The sequence below is a fragment of the Periplaneta americana genome, chromosome 12, assembly GCF_040183065.1.
Source record: "Periplaneta americana isolate PAMFEO1 chromosome 12, P.americana_PAMFEO1_priV1, whole genome shotgun sequence".
In the NCBI taxonomy this organism is placed as follows: domain Eukaryota; kingdom Metazoa; phylum Arthropoda; class Insecta; order Blattodea; family Blattidae; genus Periplaneta; species Periplaneta americana.
The window spans coordinates 141600738-141614541 of NC_091128.1; positions in this window are offsets into that span (position 1 = coordinate 141600738).

A 13804-nucleotide genomic window follows, 5' to 3' on the forward strand; every position below is an offset into this window, starting at 1 on the left:
GTATTGCTATTAATATTAATACTGGTATTACTAATTAATTATTAATTCCGTTCAAATTTCACAAGCTTAGTTAAGTGCTTTCATTTCATCAGTTTCCTTCACTGCAAACTAAAATTATTGCTACCAACATAACACTTAGAAAATAACTGCCAGTTGTCGTATTTGTCAGCAATCGAAATTGAAACAAAGTTGGTAAAAGGAAATTCAACCTTACATCTAGAAAATCACTGCAGTCCATTAGCATATGTAGTAATAGGGGAAAAATGGTTAGGTTTCACTCTTAGGGTATTAAGTAACCTGAATCGGACTATACAGAGTGATTCGTGAGGAAAGGTAAAAAAATTTAGGATGTGAATTCTGAAGCCATTCTGAGTCAAAAAAATTCATATGACTATAGGTCCATTTTCGAACAGTTACGGAGATATGGCGCTTTGATTTCACAAAAACTTCTAAGATTGCATTTTACTAACTCGCATTTAAAGACAGATAACGGACAAATTTAAAGTTTATATTCATGTATGCATACATACCTAATATTCTAGACGTGGGGTCGATGTTTTCGCACATTTTCAAAGGTACCTCCTTCTGCTTCAAAGCACTGTTGCGCTCGGGCGTGAATCGCGCTCATCGCGTGGGAGAGTTGCACGTAACTGTTCTCTATGCCGCATCCAAAATACGATCTATTAGCGCCTCTCTCGTTTCCCCCTTCCTTTGCTGTACCAAGTATTTCATCCAACCCCATAGACAGTAAGTACCCTTCGATATGGTACCCTTCTCTTCGGAAAGCGTCGTTCATATTCAGCGACAGCACGCAAGGAACTTCCATCGCACAAATCATGAACATACACAATATCGGCGTATTCTGTAGTCGAAAATGTATAAGGCATCTTGAAAAACACAACTTAACACTGTACTGTAGGAAGCTGACTGAACTGCTGTGAATTGATGATAGTTTAGGCTATTTGTGTTATCTGTGGGTTGTGTGTCATTATATCAGACAAGAGCAGGTGATTGGACATTTGTAATGCCCCACCACCCGATTTCTTCCTCTTATCTACATCGTTCACAATGCAGATTCCAATGTTACGTCATTCATTGCGACCTTGACCTTGTCTCACGCCTCGTCTCACGTCAACAGCAAATGGTAACGTTTGATTCACATTGGGGCGAGACGTTTTACCAAAAAAATGCATCTAGCTCCGCCATCTTTCGAAAACGGACCTATGTTCATATGAATTTTTTCACTCAAAATGGCCTAAGATATCGTATCCTAAATTTTTTACCTTCTCTCGTGAATCACCCTGTATATGAGAGGAAAGGGAAAATGTCATTATCTTTGCTTGACTATGCAAACTTCCTCATATAATAACGACTGTACAAATGCTGACCATTGATATAAAATTTCCGACAGTTGCATGTAGTACTGTTTGGTGCAGGGGCCATGTGAATAATTCTCCAAGTCATTCTCCTTGCGATCGTTTTATAATTCATGTTTGAATTTTCTCCAAAATGTTCACAGTAATAAGCTCACTGACTTTTAATAAAATACTGCTCATCTCTCTGTAACGTATTAAGAAAGACTAAGTAATCATAAAACCTCGCGTAGTACCTTGGAAGTCGTAACATAAAAGTGGCAACTTGTGACAGAGAAAAGAGAAATACCTCTAAGGAAATTTTATGTTAGTTCATATAAATAATGAAATGCTATACTCCAGAATTACCAATAATGCAAGCTTTATTCTGCCTTTATGACGTAATTGACATTAATGCTATTTTTTATCGTAGTAATTGAAGCTTTGTTACAAGCAACGACATTAAACACATAATCCATTTTGTTTAAAGAGAGAGTAAACCTGCAGTATATTATGTTGAATATCGGCTTTATGGTTGGGCAATGTTAACGTAATTTTTTCATTTAAAGTCGTTTTAAACTAAGGTAGGTGTCCCTGATATGGCCATGCTAAGGTTTGAGAATTTTTCTAGCCGCCATTTTGAAAAAAATGTAAACCACTTTTTTCTTACTCGTTCTCAGTCTAATGGACTTTCTTAAAACAATTTCCTTTCACCATAAAAATAGCTTTAATTGTCCAAAAAGTCCCAAATTCCAAAAGTCCACCTAGTGTCCATATCAGGAACATGTGCACATGATATGGCCACCCTTGTTCCATGTTCTACAAATCGTGATTGTTTTCAGTTTCATAGCGCAGTTGTGCTAAAATTAAATAATTTTGGTGTAAAATGAATAAAAATGACACTTAATAATCTTTTTTATAATTCAAAAGTCTAGTCAAAACAGGTTTTTCCATAAAAAAAAATTAAGTTGTTTTTCTTAAAATACAAAATTTTTGGGTAATCCTAGCTATAAGGCATGTAAGGGAGACTGGGGCAAAGTGGTCACCTTAAGAGAAAATAAGCTGCAGAACGTAAATTAGCTTTGTTTTCCTCTCACAATCTTTGCTACTAAAAAGACGTTTCCTTCCCCTTTTTAATGCAATCATTACGAATTGTTTACTAATTCAATTTTTTATGCAATCAAGAATTGGCCAATTTACCCCAGGCCCTGGGTAATGTGGTCCCCCAAAAATAAAGATACTTCTAAATGAATGAATACAGTTATATTATGAATTTTTTTCGACAAAAAATGTATATTAAGCGTTTTTATCGAATAGTGCACCATTAATTCACATTGCAAAAAGACAAAAACAAAATATAGTAATGAAAGTAGAACACAGCACAATGGAAAAAGGAACGCTGTCAACATTCATACACAAAACCTGTGTTAGTTTAAAAAAATAACATAGCACTGAAAGTAGAATTGGGATAATAAAGAAGTTATTGTAAACATTTCTAAACACAAGCTAGTCTTAGTGCGAGATAATATTTTTTTGTTATTTTTTAAGTTTATTTACACAGAAATCACATTTGAAATCGTCGCTGCCATCATCTTCAAACACAGCACATTCCTCGTGAGTCCATTCTAAGCATGATGAACAACGTATCCATCCTTCACCTCCGGTTGACCTGAGATAGCCTATGTGTCCTTACAGAAAATGCACTCCGCATCATCATTATCACTTCCTTCCTCGCTGCTTGTTTCTTCACGAAGAGCGACCTTCGTCGTTTTCTGTTGCTGTTTCTTAGTTTCTATGTGATTATTTTTCATAATATTTGTCTGCACTCTCTTTATTGTGGACTGTTTGTTGTTCTTAGTTTTATCTTTGGCTCCTTTGCCCTCTCTCTCTTGAGCCAATTGATTTTTATATGGACTACTGGTCAGGATTTCAGCTGAACCTGTTTTTCTCTTTTGGGAACGGGCAATAGTGGATTTGGATGGAGAACTGATATCTTCCAGATTTACTGTGAAGGATGAACTAGGCTGGAGAGAAATTGCTGCAGGAAGAATGATAATGGAACCATCATTAGGCGTATCTGAGGATGTGGATGGAACTGGGTCAACAGGCAAGGTTTCTGAATCGTTAGAAGATTCTACATGATTGAGAGGCCTGTAAGTAGGCAACAATGGAGCGAAATCCGTATCATCAAAAACATCTTGATCAAGAGGATAATCCACATTTTTTGAAGCCATTTATTGCATTTGTAGGTGTTGCTACTCGTAGATAAGCCTCTCCAGAAGTTTACTGACCTAAAACTGTGTCTTGGTTCGAGTTCATTACTCTTCTCTTAAGAGTCATTCTTGGAATCCCGAATAATTTGCTGGCTTTTTTTGCAGCCCATTTCACCCTTCCTAACACACCTGATAGCCTCGCGCATTTTTGTTGCACTCCAGCTCTATTGGGAAGTTTTGCGGGGTCGATTTCTAGACATTTTATCTGTATTCTGCAACAACAAAGAAATAGTCACGAATTTAACAATTTCTGGGGCAAAATGGTCCCCTAGAAAAAATGGGGACCACGTTACCCCGACCGCTCTATTTTAAACTAAGTCATGGCTACGGACGGATACCATCTTGTATAGTTTCGATAAACATTGAAATATGTAGTATAGAACTGGGTCTTACTTGAGCAATAACTTTATATAGTAACTCTCCTAATGACAGAACGTACAGTACTATGAAACAGGAAGCTTACCTTATATCAGATCTTCAAAAAAATGGAATTTTCTCTGTATCTTATCATTTAACACGTCCAAACACTTCAGCAGACACGTACGTAATGGCTGGATAGAGAAGGAATACTACGGAACTCAAAACGGAGATGGCAGCACCAACTAGAGAGATAAGTAGAGGGTACCACTTTACCCCGGGGGACCACTATAGACAGGTCCCCCCTAAATTTGTCAGGTGAAAAAATAAAAGTGAAATTAACTTAATATGGCCATGGTGCATTTGATATGGCCATATCAGGAGAAGGTAAGCTTTCACGAAAATCGTTTGATTATGAACAGCTCGTAAAAGATACATCAACTACAACACCAATCAACAGAACATTAAAAACTGAATTGAGTACGATGGTTTTCATGAAACAAGTCTTTGAAAAACATCCATAAAACAAAGGAGACTTGCCAGAGAAAAATAAGAAGAGGTCACATGAAAACCGCAAAACAGGCAACTGACGCCATATTGCTCAACCTGACTGGATGTAAAACGATCAAGTAACATACCAGGATGCCCTTTCACTGGATGCTGCTGCAATTTAGCGGACTTTTTGGTTAACTAACTCACAATAGGGGAGTGGCCATATCAGGAACATGGCCATAACAGGAGCACCCACCTTACTACAAATGGTTATGCAGACACAAGGTTCTGCAACAATAAAATACAGCAATTTTGGAAAGACAATGACAAGCTAATTAATACCAACCTCTATAATTTTATTATCCACATTAGAAAAATTACAGTCCATCTATGCGGAATAACGCTTAGCATGTCTAACCGTGAAACGAGCGGGCCCGGTTTCAAATCCTGGCTGGGATAAGTTTCCTAGATGAGGTTTTTTCTACGGTCTTCCCTCAATCCATTAAGAGTAAATGCTGGGTAACTTTCGGCGCTGGGCCTTAGACTCATTTGACTGGCATTGCCACCTCCATTTCACGCAGACGCTAGATAACCATGGCAGTTGATGAAGCGTCGTAGAATAAACGACTTACAAAAAGAAAAATTAAAAAAAAAAATATTTATATTATCTTGTCGTAGAGCAATAAATTTAACAAATTGGGAATATAATTTCACATACAGGGTTAACTGTAAACAATGTCATTAACGTCAGGGAGTTATTCTTTGAGATATTTCAAAAAGTTTAATACAATTTTGCTCCTCTTGCTTCCTTTTCGAGGTAAAAAATGGTTTTATACCTTCTGCGGGTCTCTGGAAAAAGAAATAAGGAAGAGACTAGTGAAGTTCGTATGATTTTGTGCTGTAAACAATTTTTGTTTATTTTTTAGTCGTACAATTAAAAAATGGAATGTAAATTTACCATAAAGTTCTATTAATGAGAGTGAAGGTTTGTATTTGCTGTTCGTTTTATGTAAACAACGGTCCGCCCCTGCATTAGAACAGAGCTTCTGTTTTGTACCGATGTCTGTACCCGCTTGAGCTGTACTGTGTACTTGTAAACTCCCTCCTCCCCATCCAGCAACGTTGCCAAACGCCTAATATTGTAAACTTTAATAATTAGTTAAATATTGCAATTAGGAAAAATTTGTGAGGACATTTTTTCTTCCTTACGACACGAATATTTATCATTTAAAATGGCACTTAGGCCTATACCCCTTACACCCTGTATACAGAAAAAAAATTCATGATACAGTGTTTAAATCCTATCAATAATAAATTCTTCTTCTTCTTGATGTAGGCCTAAAGACCTGTTAGTTCCAGGGAGTCGCTCCATCTTCTTTTAGGACGACCGGGACTCCTCTTGCGGACTGGTATGCTGTCTCTTGCTACTCGAGTCATACGATCTTCAGGCGTCCTTGATACGTGTGCTGCCCATTGCGATCTTCGTGTTTCTACCCATTCACCTATTTCTTGCATTTGGCATTGGTTCCTTATGTCCGCATTTTTCATTTTATCCAGTCTTGTTTTTCCCACAACTTTCCTTAATGTTTTCATTTTTACAGTATTTATCAATTGTTTTGATCTAGTAGTTTCGGCTCTTGTTTCAGCACCATAAGTTAAAATTGACCGTACTGCTGTTTTACACATACGGGTTTTCGTCTCTAATTGTAGATATTTATTATTCCAGATGGTATCGTTCAGGGATCCTGAGATTCGTGATGCTTTCACTATATGTTGATTAACTTGAGCTATTAGGTCTTTATGGCTTGTTATCATAACACCAAGATATTGGAAGTGATTCACTTGTTCTACGACCTTATCATATAATTGCAATTTACATCTGATTGGTTCTTCAGAAACAGTTAATACTTTAGTTTTCTTTGAAGATATTTTCAAGTTACATTTGTCGCATGTCTGAGCAAATTTATAGAGAAGTCGTTGGAGCGAATCCTTTGAATCAGCTATTAACACTGTAGCATCAGCATAACATAATTCATTTAAGTTCTTATTTCCTATTTTAAAACCACGAAGTCCTTTCAATTCTAAAATTATATCATTCATTAAAATATTAAAAAGGAGTGGGCTGAGAGAGTCTCCTTGACGGATTCCCTTATTTGTTAGTAGTGTTTTACTGAGTTTACTATCCAATTTTACTTTACAAGAATTCGTCGTCGTCGTCTTCCTAACAAGTATTAGGCCAAGTGGCCTGTTACGGTCTCAAACTAGAATTTTCAGTCCATCTCTTCTTTGGACGGCCTAGAGATCTTTTGCCATACGGATGATAATGAAACAATGCTTTTGGAATTCTGCATCGATTAATTCGTTCGAGATGACCCTTCCACTGAAGTTGATATTTGCTGATGAACTGCATAATGGGTTCTATTTGAAGTTCTTGCATTATGTCCTCTTTTTTATGATCCCAGCGAGTATATCCAGCTGTTGCTCTCATAAACCTCATCCTTTACAAGAATTATATGTATAAATACAGTATCTTGGATGAGGTGTATAATCCCATTAGGTGTATTTTGTTTTTTTCAATAAATTAACTCCCAAAAAGAGTAAAGAATAAAGATGCCGTATGATACCTAATATATACTACAGTATTATCATTATTATTTCAATACAACCCGATATATGAGGCGTCAAGCGGCGTTGACGATGACGTTGAACATATGTTGGACAGGGTCTTGAAAAAATTAATAAGGAATTTTACGAATAATTTGATAGAAATGAGCAAAAAGTTGTATTTTTCCAATTTCTTTGACATCCCGGGATAAATAAACTCGTTCCAGGACACAGGGCACACCATCAAAATCTAGAACAATCCTGGACAATCCAGGACATCTGGCAACCCTGCTAGATAGATACTAATGCCTCGAATTACGCACAAAGCAAACACTGCCGTCGCATCGCGTCGTTCTTCACTTTTGCTAACGTCAAATGGCTGTTAACAGCAAAGGATCATTATATTGTTCCATATAATGACGGTCTACTATAAGCTCATCCCATCTTTAATGCCTTCACCTTTTCTTGCAATGCAAAGTCTACAGTAGCACTTGCTAGAGGGGATATATATGGCGTTTTAGAAGGGGTGATGTAGGGAAGCGGCAGTATTTCGACGGTATAATGGTATATTATATAGCCAAGTCCTGATAAAATAATAACCATGTCGAATTCAACAGAAACGACAAGCAGAACCTATAAAACAGGTTCCGAGTTTCGTTTACGAGTAGTAGGACGCTGAGGGATATTATGGGCTTTAATAGGTGTGTCTGTCGGCGGAAGGGGTTGAGCGTGGCGAAGAGGTTGGAAGGGGGCCTTGGTTTGTGACGCATATACGCACGTAGTACACATATTAAAACGTACAAAAGTCATAAAAACCTATCTGTTGAGAGAGAGAGAGGATGGGAAAAAGAAAAGGAATATTATTATTTTCGCCGTAAATCATAACCTTCTAAATACAGCCTTCCCTTGGCAGTGCTTTTGTGTCTCTGTGTGTGCTTTGTGTTTGTGCGTCGAGGTTTCCAGTCTTCAAAATGGTAACCCCTCCCCACCCGTTCCACTACATCGTCTTTTTGAGATGTGGTCGTAAAAATAAGTTTGAAAACCAAGGAACCAAACGAACGTTTAAAAGCAGTGTTTTAATAACTACAGGTTTAGGTTTGTTTGGGGCATTTCTTCATTCGTTTTTATTGCCCGTTTCATGGGTTTTTTTAACTTCCTTTCTGTTTCTGCTTCTTCACCATCGTCACAGTCATCATCATAGTAGCCATCACCAATATGCATCATCGGCACGTTTCCAGAGCTGTAAAACGGCAGGAGAATTGTTATTGTTCAACTAACAGCAATAAAAGCGCTCATTAAAGGTTGTATCAGATCTAAGAAAATGACGTGTACAAAAATACTTCACTGTGATTTCTCCGCACACCGCAAGAATAACTTTCAATAAGTTTAAATATTGATGCTGTAGAAGCAAATACGAAGACAGAACAATCGCCAGAATTTGTGTCATGACTCTGTTAAAAATACGGATACTGTATTTAGAAGCGGAGTTCTGCTCTTTTAGCTCGTCATTGCGTTAGATCAGGGCTGGGCACATTACGTGATTCTGAGAAATGAGAGCTGTATGCTTAAAAGAGAGGTCCTTGCGAGCGTGGTGACGTATGCCTACTGTACGTCATTCAGTGTCGGTACAGTGGTGACTCTGCAATATGATAGCGAACTTTGAAGACGGAGCTTCAGCTCATACATTAAAGCGGCTGATGAATATAATGATGATGATAAGTACTGTATCACAGAATATTCCGAAATGACATTAGTAATGCAGTATTTTTTTTAATATAACCTAACTGATTAAGAAGTTCAATATCCAACGGCATTATTCTTTACGACATGCTACTGAATATGACAAATATGTTGGTAATGAACGCCATAAATTAATACAACAACTTAAAGAAAATGTTTCCCAGGTACTTTATATCAGAGTATCTATTTGATATTTATATTGCATTATAAGTTATTATACATTTAGTAATATATAATTTTAAATTATACAAGTATTATATTATATCACAGTATAGTATGTTACAGTTTATAATATCGTATCATATCATATGTCATGTCATATATTACGGTATATTATATTATATTATATTATATTATATTATATTATATTATATTATATTATGTTATATTATATTATATTATATTATATTATATTATGTATTAACAGGATGATAATAATCCACTTAGTGAATCGGCTATGAGAATTACCTACAAAATTCGCCACGAAATTGCCAGAGAATTGAAAACATTCAACGAAGATGAATTTAACAAGCGATGTTTAATTATATTGGCAGATGAACTCTGTCCACAGCAAGTAGGGGAAGTGGAAGCCATACGCCTTCTCGTAGAACCGTGGTGAGGAGATTGCAGTATGTGTGTATGGGTTATGTAAATAAGCCTAATGATTTGTGTGTGTGCATAGAGCGAAGTTTATTCCATTAAATTAATAAGAGTGTTACAAAGTCTGTAATGTACATTGGATTGATGTAATATCCTTATAAACTATTATATACTGACAGACTGAATGACTAGAACAACCGTGGCTCTTGTTATATTAATGCAGGGAAGGTAGCTGTAATGGTCCGCCACTGCGTGAGCGTTCTGCTCTGGCTTGGAATTGAAGTGCCTTGTGGAGCGAGAGCAGCTCTGGCCGGATATACGGAGCCGCTCTCATGCTCGGCCCTGCGTTAGATCATACAAAAAATTACTATAGAGCGCAGAACATTATATCCTTAATAGACTATAAAACGAGCATCAGTTTTCGTGATATATCGTTTTGCATGCAATTTCACAGCAGGAATTTCAAAGTGTCTCTTATTGAGACGTGTTCCTTAAAAGAAATTTCACTGCACTGCAGATAACAAACGTGTAAAGATATAGTAATTATACACCTGGTAGCAGCCCTTTAATGGACCTCATTAAAGTACACCTATTCATTAAAGTTCAGGTGTTCCACCAATCAGAAAACACCATTGCAGCAATATGAAAGCGCAAGTATCGATTATTCTCAGATATGCAATAAAAAGACAACTAGCGAAACGTCACGGAGGCTGGAAATCCAATACTGTCGCACAAGCTTATGTTCTGTTACTATAATAATTTGCGTTAGTTGTAAATAATATTCAAATAAATTCAATTTGTCATCTCGTTTTTCAATGTCTAAATCAATTTCAAGGTTATATGAAGATTAATGTTTATTTTACTCTCTAGATTATATCAAGGTCAATGACATTTCTTTCTAGGAAAAAATCAATACTTTCGCGTCTGCGCACATCTCACAATTTACGAGATATTGCACAAGGTCAGTTCCGCTCCCCAGTCAGATAAGAATAACATGAATACTTATGAATAATTTCAAGTTAGAAATATGGTCGAGCATAAAAAGTCTTATGAAACTTACCTATAATGGTGATTAAGACGCTCGTATGAAAATTATGAAACTCGCTTGCGCTCGTTTCATAAACATACTCGCGTGTTAATTACTATCATTATAGGCTCGTTGCATAATGTACTATTCACTTACAATATTCAAGGATTGTAAATCACTTGGAAGCCTAAGGGCCCGTTTACACGTTGCGGGAATTTCTCGAAACGGGCATTTATACGAATCGATTTCGTGCGAACAGCAGTGTACACACGATTCGGTTTTCTCCCGTATATAACTTAAATTCCATTATGCACGGGAAGAAATTGAACCGTGTGTACATTACTACCCTTATAAAATCGATTCGAGTTAATTCCCGTACCATGTGAACGGGCGTAAGGAAAAGGCTAAGAAAGTAGTTCTGTAGAGACAAGAATAGATGTAACAAAACTTAAACCATGAGGCATTGTCTGTAAAATGTATAAACCTGCTCAAAGCCTAGATATACAGTAGTTTACTGGTAAAGGGTCAGACTATAATGGTAAAATAGGACATATTTACATAATATAGTTGATAAACTTCCACTTTCAATCTTCCTTCATTAGTTATTGTGTGACAAAGAGCTGGCCTTCTATGCCCAAGGTTGCGGGTTCGATCCCGGGGCAGGTCGATGGCATTTAAGTGTGCTTAAATGCGACAGGCTCATGTCAGTAAATTTACTGGCATGTAAAAGAACTCCTACGGGACAAAATTCCGGCACATCCGCCGACGCTGATATAACCTCTGCAGTTGCGAGCGTCGTTAAATAAAACATAACATTGTGTGACATGAAAATATCATAGCTATCAAATCGCATCCAGATCCATATTAATGACTTTTGTCTTCAGAGTATGCTAAATGGGTGAATGTTACTTATGTCCCGCCCACTATAGGAGACATAGGCCAGTTTTACACTAATCCTAAACATTTAGTATAACTTGTTGCTTGTGTAGGCAGTCTTTCACATTATATTTGCGAAAATTGGTTTATGGCAGTGATAAAAGTGTGAAATATTCGGGTGAAACGAGCGTTGAGCGACTTCCGCCGATTTTGGAATAGACGCCGACGCACTTGAACTGCCAACATAGAAAACAAAAAATCACACTCAATCGCTTTCACCATCTTGACGGGATAATAAAAGCCTAACCTAACCTAAGTGCGTCGGTGTCTATTCCAAAATCGGCGGAAGTTGCTCAACGCTCGTTTAACCAATATTCGTTCAGTGGGCGGTGGATACTCTACATTGACCGCTAAATGGAAATAGAGATTACTGGTAAATTGCGAAATGGATGCTTCATACAGATATTAATCTTATTTTATTTGCTTTTTAGTTAAATGTCCGAAGATAGGAGATAATGGGGTAAGGTGGCCACTTCCTTTCCCCCTCCATTGCAGACATAACCGACTAACTACATATTATACTAATCAGACTTCAAACGTGTACAAACAATTATTGTTAGGCCTACATAGTTATTATTACATAGTTACTGTTTCACACTAAATTTATTTAATTAGCTTTGGCATTACAGTAGAGCGTATCGTTTAGGCACAGTGAAAACGTAAACAAAGCGTAGATAACGTATGGGCGGAGGACGAGCCGTACGATAAACACGAGGGATGCACAATGCTTTAGTTACATCATTTATGGCGGAGCATTAATTGAAATTATGTTTTCCAAAAACACATAAAACAAAAAAAAACACAAATTGCATAACGTTATCATATTCACATTTTAACAAACAAGCAATTGTAACGTTGAAATAATTCAATATAACATACCAAATTTTGCTACTTATATGATGTTGCTTTCAAGCAGCATCTTTTACAGTCGTGAATTTCATTCTCTCTTGTCACCCTCATATCACTTAGTTAGCCCCTTATCTAATCCACTCTAACCTTGTCATATTTCTCACCCACATGTCACTTAGCTATCTCCTTATCTAACCACTAATCTTGTCATACTCCCAACCACAGATCACTTAGCTATCCCCTTATTTAACCACTCTAATCTTGTCATATTCTTCAGCCTCAGATCACCTTATCTAACCTACTCTAACCTTGTCATATTCTCAGCCTTATGTCACTTAGCTATCCCCTTTTCTAATCTAATTTAACCTTGTCATATCTCTCAGCCCCATATCACTCTCTTATCCCCCTTATCTAACCTACTCTAACCTTGTCGTATTCTCAGCCTTATGTCACTTAGCTATCCCCTTCTCTAACCTACTCAGACCTTGTCATATTCTCAGCCTTATGTCACTTAGCTATCCCCTTATTTAACCACTCTAATATTGCCATATTCCTCAGCTTCATGTCACTTAGCTATTCCCTTATCTAACCTAATTTAACCTTGTCATATTTATCAGCCTCATATCACTTAGTTATCCCCTTATCTACCCTACTCTAACCTTGTCATATTCCCAGTCTTATGTCACTTAGCTATGCCCTTATCTAACCACTCTAATCTTGTCATATTCCCAGCCTCAGTTCACTTAGCTATCCCCTTATCTAACCACTCTAATCTTGTCATATTCCTCAGCTCATGTCACTTAGCTATCCCTTTATCTAACCTAACTTAACCTTGTCATATATCTCATACTCATATCACTTAGTTAGCCCCTTATCTAACCACTCTAGTCTTGTTATATTCCTCAGCTCATGTCACTTAGCTATCCCTTTATCTAACCTAATTTAACCTTGTCATATATCTCAAACTCATATCACTTTAGTTAGCCCCTTATCTAACCACTCTAATCTTGTTATATTCCTCAGCTCATGTCACTTAGCTATCCCTTTATCTAACCTAATTATCTTTGTCATATATCTCATAATCATATCACATAGTTATCCCCTTATCTAACCCACTCTAACCATGTCATATTCTCAGCCTTATGTCAGTTAGCTATCCCCTTATCTAACCCACTCTAACCTTGTCATATTCTCAGCCTTATGTCAGTTAGCTATCCCCTTATCTAACCCACTCTAACCTTGTCATATTCTCAGCCTTATGTCAGTTAGCTATCCCCTTATCTAACCCACTCTAACCTTGTCATATTATCACCCTTATATCAGTTAGCTATCCCCTTATCTAACCCACTCTAACCTCGTCATATTCTCAGCCTTATGTCAGTTAGCTATCCCCTTATCTAACCCACTCTAACCTTGTCATATTCTCAGCCTTATATCAGTTAGCTATCCCCTTATCTAACCCACTCTAACCTTGTCATATTCTCAGCCTTATGTCAGTTAGCTATCCCCTTATCTAACCCACTCTAACCTTGTCATATTATCACCCTTATATCAGTTAGCTATCCCCTTATCTA